Source organism: Dermacentor silvarum, chromosome 2, assembly GCF_013339745.2.
Source record: "Dermacentor silvarum isolate Dsil-2018 chromosome 2, BIME_Dsil_1.4, whole genome shotgun sequence".
Taxonomy (NCBI): Eukaryota; Metazoa; Arthropoda; class Arachnida; order Ixodida; family Ixodidae; genus Dermacentor; species Dermacentor silvarum.
In genome coordinates, this window is record NC_051155.1 from 216142209 (window position 1) to 216159168 (window position 16960).

General features: G+C 47.4%; 1 protein-coding gene across 3 annotated transcripts in view; it reads right to left on the bottom strand.

Moving 5' to 3' along the window:
- The window catches only part of LOC119442614 (potassium/sodium hyperpolarization-activated cyclic nucleotide-gated channel 2), a 411864-nt gene that overhangs the window by 176387 nt on the left and 218517 nt on the right, over positions 1-16960 (bottom strand). The window lies entirely within an intron of this gene.

Sequence of the window (16960 nt, forward strand, 5' to 3'; positions counted from 1 at the left end):
CTCAGCCTGGATGATGACGATGATGATGATGATGATCTGTGACCGTTCCCTTTGTAACGCGCGGGTAACACATGCAGCAGGAACACCCCCTAGCTGTGTCTTCCCTCTCGGTACAGTTGTCATTACGGCACGTCGTTGTACATACAAGACCTCCGGAGGCGTTTCCCTCCCACCTTCTAGTGACGCATCGGTGCTCCCAGAGCATTGTGCGGTGACGAGTTAAGATACACATGCGGTTTCGCCGAATCCGGAAGCACTTGGTGCCGCCTTCACTCCTGCAAGACATCTTCGCCGAAAACGCCGCGATGCGAGGGGAAAACAGAACGTGTAGGAGCGATTCTTCCCTATTTATTTAATTTCATTTATTTCCACCTTAAAAACCCGACGGCATTACATATGGGGAAGCACTGACATGTTTTTCAACAGCCCGCAAATTGTACCAAGACAATAAAAACGGTAACAAACCAAACAATACCAAATGAGAAAATGAAGTTGTGAGTAGCTATGCATTAGTAATCAAAAAGCTTTGTTGCACTATGACAATACTTATAAAATACTAGCGCCAGATTGGTCTACAAAATCCTTATTTGAATTATAGCATTAACAAATATAGAAAGTAGGAAATACAATCATTTACGCAGAATTCAAGACATGTGCACAGCACAATTTCGAAAGTATTTTGAGATGTAATTTTTTACGCGAGATGTGCTTGTATTTCCCAGAATTTCTGGTGGTCTGTACAAGTGGCAATATTATCTTGGAGAGGGAGTTCCATCGGGTTATGGCGTAAGGGAAGAAGGAATAATTGTTCATTGTGGTAGTGCAGCAGTCTTTTGCATTGCAGATGTCCTGTCACTCCAGAAGTTTCCCCCCCCCTCCCCCCGCAACTTACACAATGAACAGTTTCTTGTGAAAAGTTAAACAGAAGGCGTTTCTTTTTTTAACCTTCCTCTGCTGGAAGGAATCCTAGCGACAATTGTGAAGAAAAGCGAAGCCGTAGTGGTAGAAATACACAGGTCGCGTGATATTTCTTCCTTTCTTTTTTAACTTTGGAACTGGTCTCTACGTAAAGCTTTCCAGTAACTAGGCTGGAAACAAGGGCGCTGCCGTTCTGCTCTTGATCACGTCCCCTTACCCCACCTAGTTACCTGCGGAAAGCCCCGAATGTAAGAGATTGAAAGAGAGGGAGAGAGAGGCGAATGAAAACCACAAGCGAATCTCTCTTGTCGTTATTGAAGCGACGAGCAGCGGCGCAAGCAGGCTGCCGATGCCGCTGTAGTGCACGTCGTCGTCCGAGAGGACCGTGCCGAAATGGGCACTACTATCGACCATGCGACCGGTGCCACAGTACGCGGACTCGGCAGTGGTGGGACAGGGCTTGTCGGCGGGAAAGGGACGGTGCAGTAGCGGCGGCGGCGGCGCCCTGGTGACCTTGCGGCGCGAATCGCACAGTGTGTGCAGTGTCGCGTCGTACATGTTTAATTCTCGGCCACGCAACGGACCGGGAGACGCCGGCCGACCGGACGGCGCGGTGTCCCGTTTCCAGAGCTGGGGCAACTCTCGCTTCCTTTTCTTTGACTCTTAGGCACTTTTTTTTCACATCTTTCTTTCTTTCTTTCTTTCTTTCTTTCTTTCTTTCTTTCTTTCTTTCTTTCTTTCTTTCTTTCTTTCTTTCTTTCTTTCTTTCTTTCTTTCTTTCTTTCTTTCTTGTTGTTGTTGTTGTTGCTCCTTTGTCGGAGCGCGTCACAACATGGCCGTGAAACTCTGCTCCGTCATTGCTACTGGTACGGAGAGACACTAGGGAGACACGATACACGATATGGAGACACGATATGGAGACACTAGGAGAAAGCGAGCGCATTATGAAGAAGACAATGCAAGCCAGAACTTAAGCGCGACACTCACGCACCTTGCAATGTGCCGTTATTGAATGCATTAACTCAGGTCAGCAAGAACACAGCGCTCGTACTTGACGTCTCGCTTTGTAAGAACGGGTGCTGGCCAGTCGTAATAGCATGCCAAATGATAAGGAAGGCGTCATGCTGCGTGACAGGCGAGTAAGCGGGCGCATAAGATGGACAATAGAGAAGACGATGTCATGCATGTTTGTGGTATTCATCCGTGAACTTGCCACATACAATAGAAGGCGCTAGCCAACGAACACTGTTTACAAACTGGAAACTGCAAGCACGGGCCTTGTTCGCGGGTGCTTGTGAGCTACGTGCATTGCCTATGTCAAAACAACCCTTAAAGTATATTGCGAGACTTTTTTTCGGCTCACAAAAAAAAAAAGACTCTTTTTTATTATTTCTTGTTGTCTCACCCATCTAATGTTTCGACCTCGGCTTCCCATTACCATTCATAACCCTGTTCTGTTCAAGGAAAGTTACCAGTGCGAGATTTGTTGCGACGCAGCAGTAACCAAAAGTGAACGATGACAGTCGCAAATGTATACCATAAACTCACTTTTTTTTTCTTTTCAGCCAGCACTGTCGCTTTTCTCGCCGTAGCAATATGAACGGACTTACTACGAATTTCTTTTTTTTTTTCATTCTTTCTTGCTTGTACTTCGGTGACATGCGCGCGAATTCTCTGTCTGCGGTTCTCCCGCGAGACTCCCTGAGCGATTACTAGGAGTGCGCAGCCAGGAGGCACCGCATAGGAGGCCGCCACCGCTCAGCGCAGCCGGTGACACCGAGAGCCACGCGATGATACGTGACCTGAGTGCGTCGCAACTCGCTAAAGCGCACCGCGAAAGCGAAGCGGCGGCGACGCTTGAAATTCGTGCCGGCGACGCGGACCACAAAGTGGCCCCGCCGCAAGAGCGACGGCGGCATGTGCCGCATTTGCGCGCGTATCATGCCTGCCCCTCCGCGATCGCGCGCCGGCTAAAATGTTACTAGGAAACCTCCACACGTCTGTGCAACTCTTGTTGCAAATAAAGAAGAATAACGCCAAATTCATTGTTAGCTTGAAGTATACGCATGCATCTTGTACGCTTCACCCTTGAACTTTGTTCCGTCCGCTTTCGTTCTGTGTCCTGCTTGGTCTCGGTAGCCTCTTCTCCTTCGCGGGCTTGTCTATAAGGACAGAATGCCTTTGCGTGCACAGGCATGCGGGCACATGCCACGCGTGCCTACGAGACATGCAAGTGGCTCGCAGCAAGCAGTACTGAAAACAGCAACCAATGGAAACACTGCCCTATAGCTTTCTGAAAAGATTCATTTCGAAACCTTTGGAAGCGATCGTTTTGTAGCGATCGTGCTAATAGCGATCGTTTTGAAATGGGGAACACGTTTCTGAGCTATTTGCTAGCTTCGCCGAGCGCTATGCTGATGCCCAACTTTTATAATTAATTACGACCTTTAAATCAAAGTACTCCGACCTTTAGATGTCCACAAGGGTGCGCACAAAGTATACTCAATTACATCCAGTCTTTCTTCGTCGTTTTGCCCTCCTGTGGCAAGCATTTAAAATCATTCACACACAAAAAAGTTCATGCGGGCGACTTTGGCCTACCTTTACCAGCAGTCAGAGGAACACACTGAAAACTGGACTTATACCCCATAGCGCTGCAGACATCATTGTTTCCAGTCCTCTGGGTGACCGCGACCACAGTTCCGCTGTAGACAAGAGTAATCGTATATAGTGTACAAATGTAGGGCCCCAACGCATATGTTTTAGTGCCGATATCTAGTTGGAGGTAGGTTCTATAGTTTCAGTTCAGCACCGATCCTGCTAATGCGTACATGGACATATATGACATATACAGGCTTCAGGATCGACCTACTCATTTCTCCGAATTGATGCCTTCGTGAGCGGCCCCATTCGTAGTCCGCGCGTAGAAGATAGTGAAATGCGGGTGTATCAAGGCCTGCTGTCGATGTCGATTAAGGAAAAGCAAAGTAGCAACATGCTGTGGCGACCGTGCGTCATGCAACAGCTAGAGAATCATGGCAGGATAGAACCCAACCAGCACAATGAACCGCGAGACGTAAACGTTAAGAGTGACTGACCGAAACGAAATGAAGACAAAAGGTACAAGCACCCACCTAGGTGAGTCGATGGCTACGCGGTCGCGATGTTTATAGCACGAGGTCGCATTACGATGAGCACGGAATGCAAAAACGCTCCGCGCATTGGGCGCACTTTATAAAGAACCACAGGTGGTCAAAATTCATCCGGAGTCGCCCACAACGGCATGCCTCATCGCCCATGTTGCAGCTACGGGACATTACAAAATCTGACACCTTATGTTTATTTATTTATTTAGTTATTTACCTATTTATTTATTTAACTTAAGGTGCCAGCGGTAAGACCTACACAAAACAAGAGTCCGAGATGAGCGGGAGATATAAAAGATTAGTTTTACACTCTTTTACACAATGAATACACACGATGCAACATTCTCCTCAAACGAAGTGTGTGAAGAAAATTCCCATAGACAAGAGGCTGCTGCCAGTACCGTCCACATTTCACAACTCATACGAAGCAGCGGCTTTGCTTCTTCTGTTTTCTTTAAGTGGCTCCCGAGCGTCTTGAATTCTTGATGCGGGTAATAAGAGCGCAAAAACGCTATATGTGCGCGGCCCGTGGATGAGAGGGTGGGAAAGACGGCAGCTACTTGCACGGCTTCCCCCACGTGATTTGTGGTTCCGCCGAGCCGCGTGCTGGCGTGATGCGCATCAGCCACGACCAAAAGCGCTCACTATAAGTACCGCAGATTTTGTTTGGTGATTTTCCCATCCGTGGTCACTCGTTCGCGTTCCTTCTTATTCGGTTGTATTTTAAGGATACGTTGCTCTAGAAGCGTCGACTGCATTGGGGAAAATGGGGAAAGGAGGCTATTTCTTTTGTTCGTTTTGATGCCTCGTCCGTCAGTCTGCCATTTTCTTTAGCGCGACATCATATTATGCGAGATGAGAGTATTATAGAACTTCAAATAGCGGTCAGACACATACAGCAACGATGGATAGTTGTTGCTTAGTGAAGCTTTGCTTTACGGTACGACTAAGCGGACCGTGCGAAATATAAGCAGGAATGTGCAAGCGCGCTGTGCGTTTTGAACTCCGTTCACCTGAGACACTTTATATCCCCATTGGGCGCGATGTTGATCGAAAGCGACCGTGTGACACCGGTATTATGAGCAACAGTGGAAACTGCCTCTCAAGGTTATCGACTGCCAGTTGCTTTATAAGGAAGTTTGACCAAGAATAATTTCATAGAAGACAGCCGAATGTCCACTGGTAAATGACGCGCATATGAGACATGCCAAACAATGCGGACGTAGGACGGTACATATACGATCAAGAAATTGCCTTTGTGGCTTATGCTTATGTGAACATACTTCACGTAATGTAAATCACGAACTTTCAATCCCAACATTTTTTCTCTCGTTTCATTTTGCCCTCTTGGCGTCCAAAGACGGTTGCCAGCGCGTTTGTATACAGTGATAGCTCGTCTAAACTGCGTCATACGCCATTATTCACCACACGCAGTACCATATAGAGATTACCTTAAATGTTGTCCGGAATATCTCACTTCAATGCAGCTCATGAGCTATACAGCATCGATTGCTCACAATTTTAAATTCCGTGCATGGTTCATGCTTATGTGGGTAAAACGCGTCCTTACTTTCTGCGAAGTGGGCAATAAAACAAAACAAACAAATGAACAAAGTAAAACGAAACAAGCATATTTGCTTCTTCCCTTCGTGCCGATGGTGGCCATTTACGTGACCTGTATCACAGCTGCATAGTTTTCTCTCCTGCAAAGCCCAACTTCCACTTGTGTCGCCCCTTCACGCCTGTCATCTGCCGGTATACGATGTCATCCGAATGAAACCCTCGTCCAGCTGAGAGGTTCAAACATCTTCCTCGTTTGCGTTGCTACTCTTTCTCGCGATACTACGCAGACATTCCTGCTTGCAACCGATCTCGAATGCAGCCACTTCATCTTTCTACCCCATTCAAGGCTCACCTTCATCTCAGGGAAGTTGGGGATGGAGCTAAGTGACACCTGAAAAAATACGAGAACCTTCTGGGCTGCTGATACCAATGTCGATGCCTCGTTGACTTTACCCACCGGTTTAACTAAACGTTATCATAAGAATAACGGTATGTATTTTCGCCCATTACAATGCTGTATCAAAGAAGCCGTGGCATCGTTGGAGCGAGGCTTTAAACAGCGAAGCTGTTTAAGCTATCCGTAAAACCGTGCTCGTCGACCGAAAAAACATCTCTGAGCGATAAGTCACTTGGTTTCCGCAGAGTGCTTCGCCTCCTCTCCATGCCGTACACATGTTGCCTTGACGTGGGACGTTAAGGATAGGGATAGAGAGCATGCTCGGGAGAGGGAAAGAGAAAAATGAAAGCGAGAAGGAGAGAGAGAGAAATAAATTGTAGCAGCACTATTATTATGATTAAGCAAAGTTTACGTCTATCCTTTACTGTATTTAATTTATTATTAAATTTAATTACGATTCCTATCCAGGCAAGGCTGAATAACTTAATTATTTTATTATCGCTTTATTTCTCATCTTCAATTATTCGTTTATTTTTATTTTTTATTACTTAGTTATTTATAAATTAATTTATTTTAAATTCCTATCATAATACCACCCGGTTCGTGGCCTATCCCCCACAGTGGATTGCGTCATTGATTGAGGAATCATCATCATCATCATCATCATCATCATCAACGAGGCAACGCGCAGAGCTGCTGCCGACGCCGTCCGCGTTTGCCCGTTTCCCCGCGTTCGCGCCGAACGCGCGTGGTATCCGTGATTGCAGCAGGCGCCTCTGGCGGAGGCTCGGGAGGATTCGACCAGCCACGCCTAAAGCCCCTATATTTATAAAAGTAGCGCCATCCACTTCCCTCCTCCTCCGTTCCACTATCGCGCTCGGCGCGACCAGCGCGATCGAGGCGCGATATCGACAGTGGCGCCGCCTGCGTCGGGCCTGCCGTGGCATACGACAGCTAACGCGCTACCAGAGGAAATCGGAGGAAAACTTCGATCGCGCCCTGCGGAGACGTTTTTGAGGCACGATTTTGCTTCGTCAGTCAGTAACTGGTCTTAATAATGCCGTTTTGGAAGTAGCAACGCGACGATGCGAGACGGCGCAAATATCAAGTGTGCAGCAAGCGTTTGCGCACGCCGGATGGTAAACAAAAAAAGCCTTTTGCCCTCGCCTTGTCGGTTGCGGCAACTTAAGGCGCAGCAGCATGCCATCACAACGAAGTTCTTGTCCATAACACGTTTGATCCGTTTGTGCGTACAGCACTTTAGTCGCACAGGCCCGAGAATGGCAGTCGGAGCGCGCTGGAAAGAAAAAAAAAATATACAAAAGCGCGTCGCGAACTTCCACGTGACACGGATTGGCCAATGGGGGAGCGGAGTAGGCTGGGGCGACAGGAGGCGGCTAAGAGAGGGCGAGGAGGAAGCGCCGGGGTGAGCGCGGTGGCGGCAAGATCTAAGAATGGCGCTACTTTTATAAATATAGGGGTTTTAGCCACGCCAGCTTGACCGTGGCGTCATCGGGGAGATAAAGCTCGGATCGAGCCGCCGCGACGGCGGCAGAATTCGCGTTGACTCTGTGGCGAGTACATGTAGCCTTGAAATGGGACGATCACAGAAGATCCGGACACCTGAAGAAGAAGCCGCTCATCTTGAAGCGCGTCGCGCGGCCAAGCGAGAATCTACGCGTCGGCGGCGACCCGATTCGGAATACCGTGCCTAGCAGCGCTGCTTACCCTTTCCTAGAAAAACTTAGCCAAGCCTAGTAAAACCTGGGAGTAGCTAGGTCGATCACCAGCTCCGCTGTTTTCTCCAACCTAGCACCACTATGCAAGCTGCCCACGTTTTTTTTTTCTTTTTTGAAATTATTTTTTATTTGTGCGCGGAAATCTTGTTGAGTCTCTGTGCCCATTTCGCCTCCAATAACACTCTCTCCAAATCGACTGCCGACTTCGCGACGACCTGCGTACGAGCAGGCATGCAGTACGCACATATAGTCCTCCTCGTTATATACGGTTTTCCGGTGTTCCAGTAACAGTCCGAGGCGGTCACATCGGCCTGTTTAAGAGGTTACGCCGTGTAAACAAACAAACAAACCTACAAACAATATACTCGCGCACCTCTATACACGCATGCTTGTTTTCGCCTAACGGGCATGCGCAAGATAGCTGCATACAACGCCAGAACGCATCGAATATGCGGGTCTGCCACGCAGTTCACTGCCGCGCCATTGATTTATCGCGCATTGATTGTGGCTGCTCAGCGTGACGGGTTGCGCGGGTGGCGGGTCACGTGTGCCAGGGCACTCGGCGCGCAGGAGCCGCGGGGACAGATAAGGAAACAAACAAACCGTGCCGTCACACCCCGACCGCTGCGGTATAGGCGGAAAGAGCGGCCCACGTAGTACGGGTATACGTGCTCGTACCGACTAGCTGCCGGTGGCCCTCTTGTACGGAGAGAGGCGCGGCCGTCCGGGAATGGGACACCATTAAAACTGCTCTCGGCGATTGATTCGCTCGACGACGTACGTATGCACGAAGACCGGCCCTTGGAGGGGGTGGCATTCGTCGAGCACAGAACGACGAAGGGCAAAAAATGCTACGTTCCCGCGGCTCACTAGTACCGGACAGCGCTATGCAGGGGGCTCGCGCGCGTCTTCCTATCGGCACGCCGAATTTGACGAAGTCGTTGACATGTAAGAGCTGCTCGTGATGTGATAAGCCCTTTTAGTCGCTACTGTGTGTTTTGATAGTTTGTAGAAAGTCTGCGGTCAATATATAGTCTGCGCAAATATAGTGACTTGCTTTCAATTGCTGTAAAGGCAGTTTCCACACATTGTATCTAAGGCTTTCTTTACAAACACTCTGCGGACTTCGACCGCTCGTGACTTCGACCGCTCATTGGCTGGCCCCGCCTGTAACTTACGCACTGCTGTACGAATTTGTCGGAGCAAACCGAGTGTGTAGGTCGTGAGGGGGGGGGGGGGGGTTATGTAGAAAGCAGTAGACAGATATATTGGTGACAGAAGTGGAAAGAACACCGTAGTATATATGTGCAGATCGAAAATTCACGGGGGGTCTGAAGCCAGCGATTTCGATGACTGATTTTTTTTTTCATTTCCGTGTGTGTATACGTGTGCTTATATTTCGTCGGCATGGCTTTCTTATCGCATTTGTATTAACGAGTCGAGTTCTGTCGGGCGAGTCCTGCGTCGCCGCTTTTTCGTCTATGTTCGGATAGACGTACTACGTAATGAGGAAAACGCGCCCTCCTGAGCGATGAACCTTACAGAAAAAAATCGTAACACAGCTAAAAAAAAAAAAAAACGCAATAGAAGAAAGGCATGGCAGACGTCGTTTAGGGTGACATTCGCGGGAGTCGGTGCGCTTTCTGCGTAATGAATCGCGCGTGGTTTGGGTGAAAAATAAAACGAACAAGGCACCACAGTCAGGAAAGGAAAGTGGGGGTAGTTCGTTGAGTATTGGCGTTTATACCGGTTAGGCCATTTATGTTTACTTGCTTTATTTTTTTTACGCCGGCGCTTAACCTACATATGTGAAGGTCACGAGCGGGGGAGGCCTCATGCATTGGGCCATCTGACGAGAATTGATCGTTCAAGGTGAGACGTGCAATGACGGTCTTCCAAATGCGTTAACGACAAAAGAGACGTGATCGGCTCGACTATTCTGGGGCGCGCTTATGCGCTAGCGGAAAAGAGTGCTGCCGCAACACATATTGCAGAAGGAAAAAAAAAAGCAAATTAAATGACCCTTTCTTGGTTTTCAGATTTCTTTTCAATACGCCTGCTTATGTTTGACACTCTGAGCCGTTGCAGCTGACTTGAGTAGAAATGACTTTTCTTAATGTAGCAAATGGTGTAATGCGTGGTATACTTATACATATAATTTGAATGACGTAGTCTCTGATACTTCAAAGGCGTAGCTATTCTCGGAACATTGATCTTCAGAAATGCTCAAACCGAACTTAGTGGTACGAGAACCGACGATATTTCTGAGATACTACACGGAAAGAAGTGTGACGTTTTTTTTTCTCTCTCTTTCTTTGCCTCGACTTACGACTTAACGCACGACGCGGCTGCGGCTACGCGAATTCACATCCTGCAACGAATCTGTGATGACGTGTTGTAAGACCTGATGCATTATGCGACGTGTAAACATGATATCTAGGGGTGTGCGAATAGTGAATTTTGAGACCGAATCGAATATGAATCGAATAGGGCCAAATGCCAATCGAATCAGTCAAATATCGAATACTTTTTGAACAGTTTTCGAATAATAAATAGCCGTTATCACAATTATTATAAAACGATGGTCCCATACCAGTAGTTCTTGAAATGAGAAAGTTTCTGTCATTACGTAGTACGTTATAAAGGGTTGTTTATTCAAAGCGCAAATGAAGCATTAGGAGCAAACAAGTAGTCTCTTCGCATGCAGAGGGCTCTTCAGAGAGTACGAATCGAATGATCGCTGTACAGCCTGTAAAGTATGGCTACCTAAGTGATGTAGCCTGCTCCACTACGCAAGTTGCTTTAAGTCTATGCTATGCCCGGGGGGCTGAAAACTTACTGTACTTTTGCTACAATTTTATATTGGGTGCAGTTGATGTTTCGAAATATTCGACAAGTATTTGAAAAATATTCGCATTTACAAATAGTGACTACTCGATTCGTTAGTCGAAAGTTTCGAATATTCGCACACCCCTAATAATATCACTAGAAATGTGGCGCGTACCCGCCGCGGTGGCTCAGTCAGCTAAGGCGTGTTGCGCTGCTGAGCACAAGATCGCGGGATCGAATCCCCGCCGCGGCGGCCGCATTTCGATGGAGGCGAAATGCAAAAACGCCCGTGTGCTTGCGTTGTAGTGCACGTTAAAGAACCCCAGGTGGTCGAAATTAATCCGGAGCCTTCCACTACGGCGTGCCTCATAATCAGAACTGGTTTTGGCACGTAAAACCCTGGAAACAAGAAGAAGAAATGTGGCGCACCACTGCAAGCTGCCAGTCAATAATCTGGTGAGCGTGAATTAGAATCTTCTGGTAGAATTTGTATTTACGTTCACTACAAATAGCAGCTGTACTCGATCAGCGCACGAGGGCGGCATACTGCCAATCCCTCGTGCACTTCTGTGGAACTCTGTAAAGAGCCACATTTTTCTTTCTATATCTAGCGATGTGAATCTGACATAAGAATGATCGCTGTCACTACTATCCGTATTATCGGTGGTCTTAGGCGACACACACACACACACACACACACACACACACACACACACACACACACACACGCACAACTTCTAAATTATCTCCTACTACCTACAACGTCTTCCGTGCTTAGGAAGTTCCCACAGGAGCACGACGTCGACTTAGGACAAGCATTCGAAGAGTAATCTCAACGATGGCTAATGAACAGCCGTGGCGACAAAATCAATTAGGGCCGCAGTTCTTCGCCCTAACACCGCGATTGAAAGATAAAAATGTCATCGCTGCAGGCATTACTTCGCTAATTGCACATCGCCCGCAATTTACACGAAGAGGTGACATCATTATTATTCGCATAGTCTTATACAGAAATGAAGCAGTCCCTTGACGTAAGCGATAACAACAAAATGAAGCAATTCTTGAACTGCTCGCAATGCGGAACACAGTGTGGTGTAATATTGGAGGAGTAGAAGTCACCACTACACGGCGATAAACTCATTAGTTTACTTTCATTAGAATAGAACGGCAATGACGTCATGGAAGGTAAGCCAGAACACGGTAACATAAATTATCTCATGTGCTTTGTTGGTATTGTGAGGTCGTACTCGCGAATGAAAACAATCGAGCTACTGTGACCGACATAACTATTATCTGCAAATAGATAGAGCAAATGTGCCGCTTCTGTTCTGAAGACGTTTACACAAAATAGCTTGTTACGCCAGCTACTCCATTAAATATTTTATAAGCCAACCAATATACCCACTCCTTAGTTATATCGGGGTTCTCACCCCTCTTGCTGATCGTACTTAATGGTTGTCATTTTAAATACCGTTAAAACAATAGCCAAAATACGCCGCAGTTTACTCAATCAGCTTTTAATGCTCATGCACGGCACAAGTGAAGGTTCTGAAGGCCCTTGTTTATGGCTATTCACAGCTATTTTAACACCGTTGCAATTCTTCGAAAATTTTAACATACGTAAGCGAAAAAAAAAAACAAGAGACAGAATAAGAAAACGCACTTGACGTTATGAGAATTATATAAAGAACGACAACAAAGCTGTCTTCACGGTATACGGTCCGCTCAATTCAGGTTCGCATGCAGCGGGACGCCTCGCCTAGCCAAGCGTCTAAGGTACTTGTACGCCACGCACGTTCATAAGGAACAGCGAAACAGCAACGCAAAACTACAATGAAGATTATTGCATGAAAATTTTAAAATCAAATAAAAAAACAGGGAGACAGACGTGGCGGAAGTATAGAGTCGCGAGTAAGCGTCCTGCTTCTCTAAAGTGTCTCGAATTATGAAACGGACGTTAAGAAAGAAAGAAAGAAAGATAAACAGAAGAGAAATGGGGCGTGGAAATGAATGCGACCGCGAGTTGCAGTGAGAAGAGAATGCCGAGAAGAAAAGGGGCGTAAGTGTAGGCTTTGTAGATGTATGGGACGTCTGGGCGCGCAGATGTGTCGTTTAGGGCACTTCGGAGGAGCCGGTTGGGAGAATCCCGTCGATAGCTTGTAGAAAAAAAAGAAGAAAAAAAGATCACTTTAAAAAGAAGTTGCGGGGGAGAATGAGAAGCTAAGAATGGAAGCGAGAAAGTGGTGTGTGTGTGAGAGAGAGAGAGAGAGAGAGAGAGATGCGGGGACGAGAAGGGACGGTGGCACCGCCGGGACCAACACGAAATGTATAGGCGTGGGGGTAGCTGGACGAATCCGGCTGCGAGATGGTGCGCCGCTTATATACGGCCGGACGGCGCAGCGGAGCAGCCGCAACACGACCATAAATGGACGCGGGCATTTGGAGCTCGCTACACCCGCACTCCGACACCCCCTTCGCTGCACAAACAAACAAGAGTGGCCGGAGGCACTGAGCGGATAGGAACAGCGACAGGCACTCGTATTTCCGCGATCGAAAGGAGAAGCAGAGTGAATCGAATGAGGAGAGTGAAAACGCGCGCTCTGATCGCCGAGGTATTGGCGCTGGTGTGAGGGATGGCCGTTGGGCCGGCCGCGCAAATGTCGCCACATTTCGATCTCCGTAGCTGCCGACGCTGGCGTTGGAAATCTGCGGAAGTTCGAAGGTAACGAACCATGAGATGAGCGTTGCACGAAGCTGGTGAAAAAGCTAGGTCTACGTTGATAAGAAATGAACCGTTGTGAGTGATGAGCAGTAGAGTACATATAGGGGCGAGATCGGCGTTGGAAATCTGGGCCAGCAGGAAGCAGATATTAAGATAATGCTGGTATCTGGCTGGTGAAAGAAACTACAGGTAACTCTACATATGAAAGATCGAAGCCATTGTGTGTGATAAAAAGCGAAGACACTCACAGCGCAGCCTGCAACAGTGTCTGTAGCTAGATATAATTTTATCGCAATGCACGATCCCCGGCTTGTGTTTCTTTTTGCCAGAGACGCCAAAGGTAGTATCTAACTTTTGCCCACTCAGCCAACACCCTTTCCATCTCCACCATGAAAGGCCTCAAGTAGGTAAGGTGGGGAGGGGAAGGGGTGTTGTACTGTTAAGTACGCTGTGTTCTAACGAATATATAACGTTAGTTATATTCTAGCTACATTATAGTTCGAAGGACAAATAGCTCATCGTCTCTAACTTTGCTAAAATAAGTAACGCGATCTTTTTTACAGCTATAGGCTGTTAGCCTCTAGTTGGTCGGGATGTCCCGCGGGCTCGTTTTGTGCTCACCAAAAAACAGTAACGTCGCCTATCGGCTGTGGCCACTCAGACCGACCTCAAACGGTAGCTCGAAAAGGGCTTTGTCTTTGAGTTTCCGCGTAACAGAAATATGTTTTCTCGTATATTTGAATTACAATCCGAAGTTATGTCGTGCAGCTTGTGTGTACGTCGAACTTTACGAATTGTCTGACGCAATTTACTTTGAAAAAAAAATTATGAGTCATTCCAATCTGTGAGGGTGTATGACCAGCGAAGCTGTTTATCGCACGACACAGAGGTGACACAGACTTTTGATCAAAGGTACGAACATATTTAATGTCCTGATCGGTGGTCATCAGTGACGATAGGTACGCACACACATTCGCGTATCACCTTCTGTCCGTCACGTAAAAGCAATGAATGGCTCATACCCCCCTCAATCAATGGCTCATACCCCCGTAAGCGCGGTCTCCCTAATTACGAGAGAGAGAGAGAATAAACTTTATGCAAAAGAGCACGCGAGCGTAGGTAGCTCCTCCGCTCTGCAGTGGGTGGTCCCCTCAGTCCAGGAGTCCAGCGGCCTTAGCTGCCATTCTCGGCTCGGTTGAGCAGGCTGAGCTGGTCCGTCGAGTCGGAGCTGGACAGCGCTGCCTCCCATTGGCGTGTGGTGAAATTCTAAATCCGGAATGATGAGCGGCAACAGGAGCCAGCTGTGAAAGAAGACGACGACGACGAACGCGGGAGCACGAGCGCGTTCGCGCGGTTACGCTGACGGGCGCCAACGAGTCAGCTGTGGAAGACGACGACAACGCTCGAGCCATTGCTGATGATATTTTTTCCGCGCGGACGCCATGGCCTGGCCATAGACAGCTTCGCTGTAACATTCAATTAGTTTAATAAGGCATTGACGGATGGCCTAGAAGAATGAGGATGAACGCTGCACTTCCACACGTGCGTGCGCGCGTGACGTACGACGCTTGTGGCGGTGGGGCTCGTCTAACGTCGGCAACGGCTTCGCTGTACATCCACTTTCACAGGGTAGAATGGAGGCGGATTTTTTTTTTAGGCCTGTACATCTGGCTTCACCGCTGAGCTACATTGTAGTGAACGTAAGCAAAATAAACGAGTTCCGCGATATTCAGAAGAGAGAGAAAAATGACATTATTTCGGCCAAAATGTGGTTAGAGGAGGGGGTAATGACTAGAAGCCTCCCTCCTCCCCCCTTTAGACGGCGGCCGGCAGCCCCTGGGCCGCGGCGTCGTCTTCAGCCATTTGGATTAGTCAATTGCATGAACATCCGGGTCCGAGCTGAGCAGCACGGTCTCTCATTGCACCTCATCTATTATTATTATTATTATTATTATTATTATTATTATTATTATTATTATTATTATTATTATTATTATTATTATTATTATTATTATTATTATTATTATTATTATATTGTTTCTTTGGGTATGTCCAGATTATGTGTTGAAGGTCTGTCCTGTTGTTACAATGCTTACATATGTCTGTGTATACGATTGGGTGATAGTGACTGATGGCAATGGGGTTGAGGAATATGTTGGTTTGTATTTGCCGCCAAGCCACCAATTGCCACGTGTTTAACGAGCCATTTGCTGTCGGGTATATAGCCCTGGCTAGCCTCTAATGATCTATGATGGACACCAGCCTATCTATGCCCGACCGGCGGATTGCGAATGCGTCCGTGTTGGTGTTGGTGACGTCGTCTCGGTCTGCGAAACCTCAAGCCGCGTCATGCGCATTGCGTTGCCTGGCAGGCCAGAGTGGGCCGGTGCCCAAATGATTTGTATTCCCCTGACTCGGTCTCCGTGTAAACCAGCCCGGAGGATTTTTTACGCCTTTGGCGAGATGCGCCTTTAGCATAATTTAATATGATGGTCTTGGAATCACTTACTATTATTTTATATTTGGAAGAAGTTGTGATTGCTAGTCCAATGGCCTCCTCTTCTCCTACCTCTGGCGTGGTTGTTAGGACTGTGCCTGACGCAATTGCATATCTCTGATTATCGACTACCTGCCGCTGCCAAGGCATCTTGTTGTTCGTAGTCGGCCGCGTCGACATGGAGCACGTCCTTGGAATTTTCAAACATTTTACAGCGAAGCTGTATACCTCTACCAGCCAAGGAAATTTTCGTGTCGGCGTAAGCAAAAAAAATGCCAGGGTAAAATTTAATACAAATAGCATATCTCCTTTGAAATCAGGCATACAGTATACAACTCAGCACTCGCTTTCAATAGAAAAACCACGAAACAAGCATCAAAACCACATGATGGGTGATAAGGCACGTGTGAACAATGGGGACACCCTCCGAGGCATTCCGGTAAAGATTAGGTTTGCAGCTGCTTCGAAAAGGGTTGACGTCATTCAAAACCCTATTCTTTGTAGAGCCACGTGTGTGAAATCAAGTGACGTAACAATGGGTAACCGTTATGGGTGTCGCTTACAGCGTTCCTTCTCCAGCGTGTGTTTCCTGGTAAAGATTACGGCTGCGTAAGCTACTCCGAGTGGAAAAGTATCCAACAGCATAGAAATCACGTAATGACGTCACGACGGTCTAGCGACTCATTCTGTCCATTCCAGGCTACCATGGGTAGACCATGGAAAGTAAAGACGCCAGAAGAACAGCGTGAATATAATGTCGTTGTGAAGTAATAATGTGTGTGGTTAAGTACATTTCACTTGTCTCTGGTTTCACTCATTGTAGAGCCACGTGTGCGAATTCAAGTGACGTCACAATGGTAATCGTAGTGGGTGTCGTTTACAGCTTCGCTGTCCAACCACCTTCAAAGCGTAGATTGCAGCCACAGTTTTTTCCTAATGCTTTGGCTCTTTCTTTTCTTCGTTCTTCGTTGTACGAAGGATGCATGTGTTTGGGTAACGGATGGATACACAAGTGTCTCCTAATATGCGCTGGTATATCAGTTTAAATGTCAGTTCTGGTTCTATAGTTGATGCGCAGTGATTCTAGAATATGTCTTCCGGTTTGACTTTTGGAGAGCCTTTTCATCCGGGCAGTTTTGTGAGCTTCTA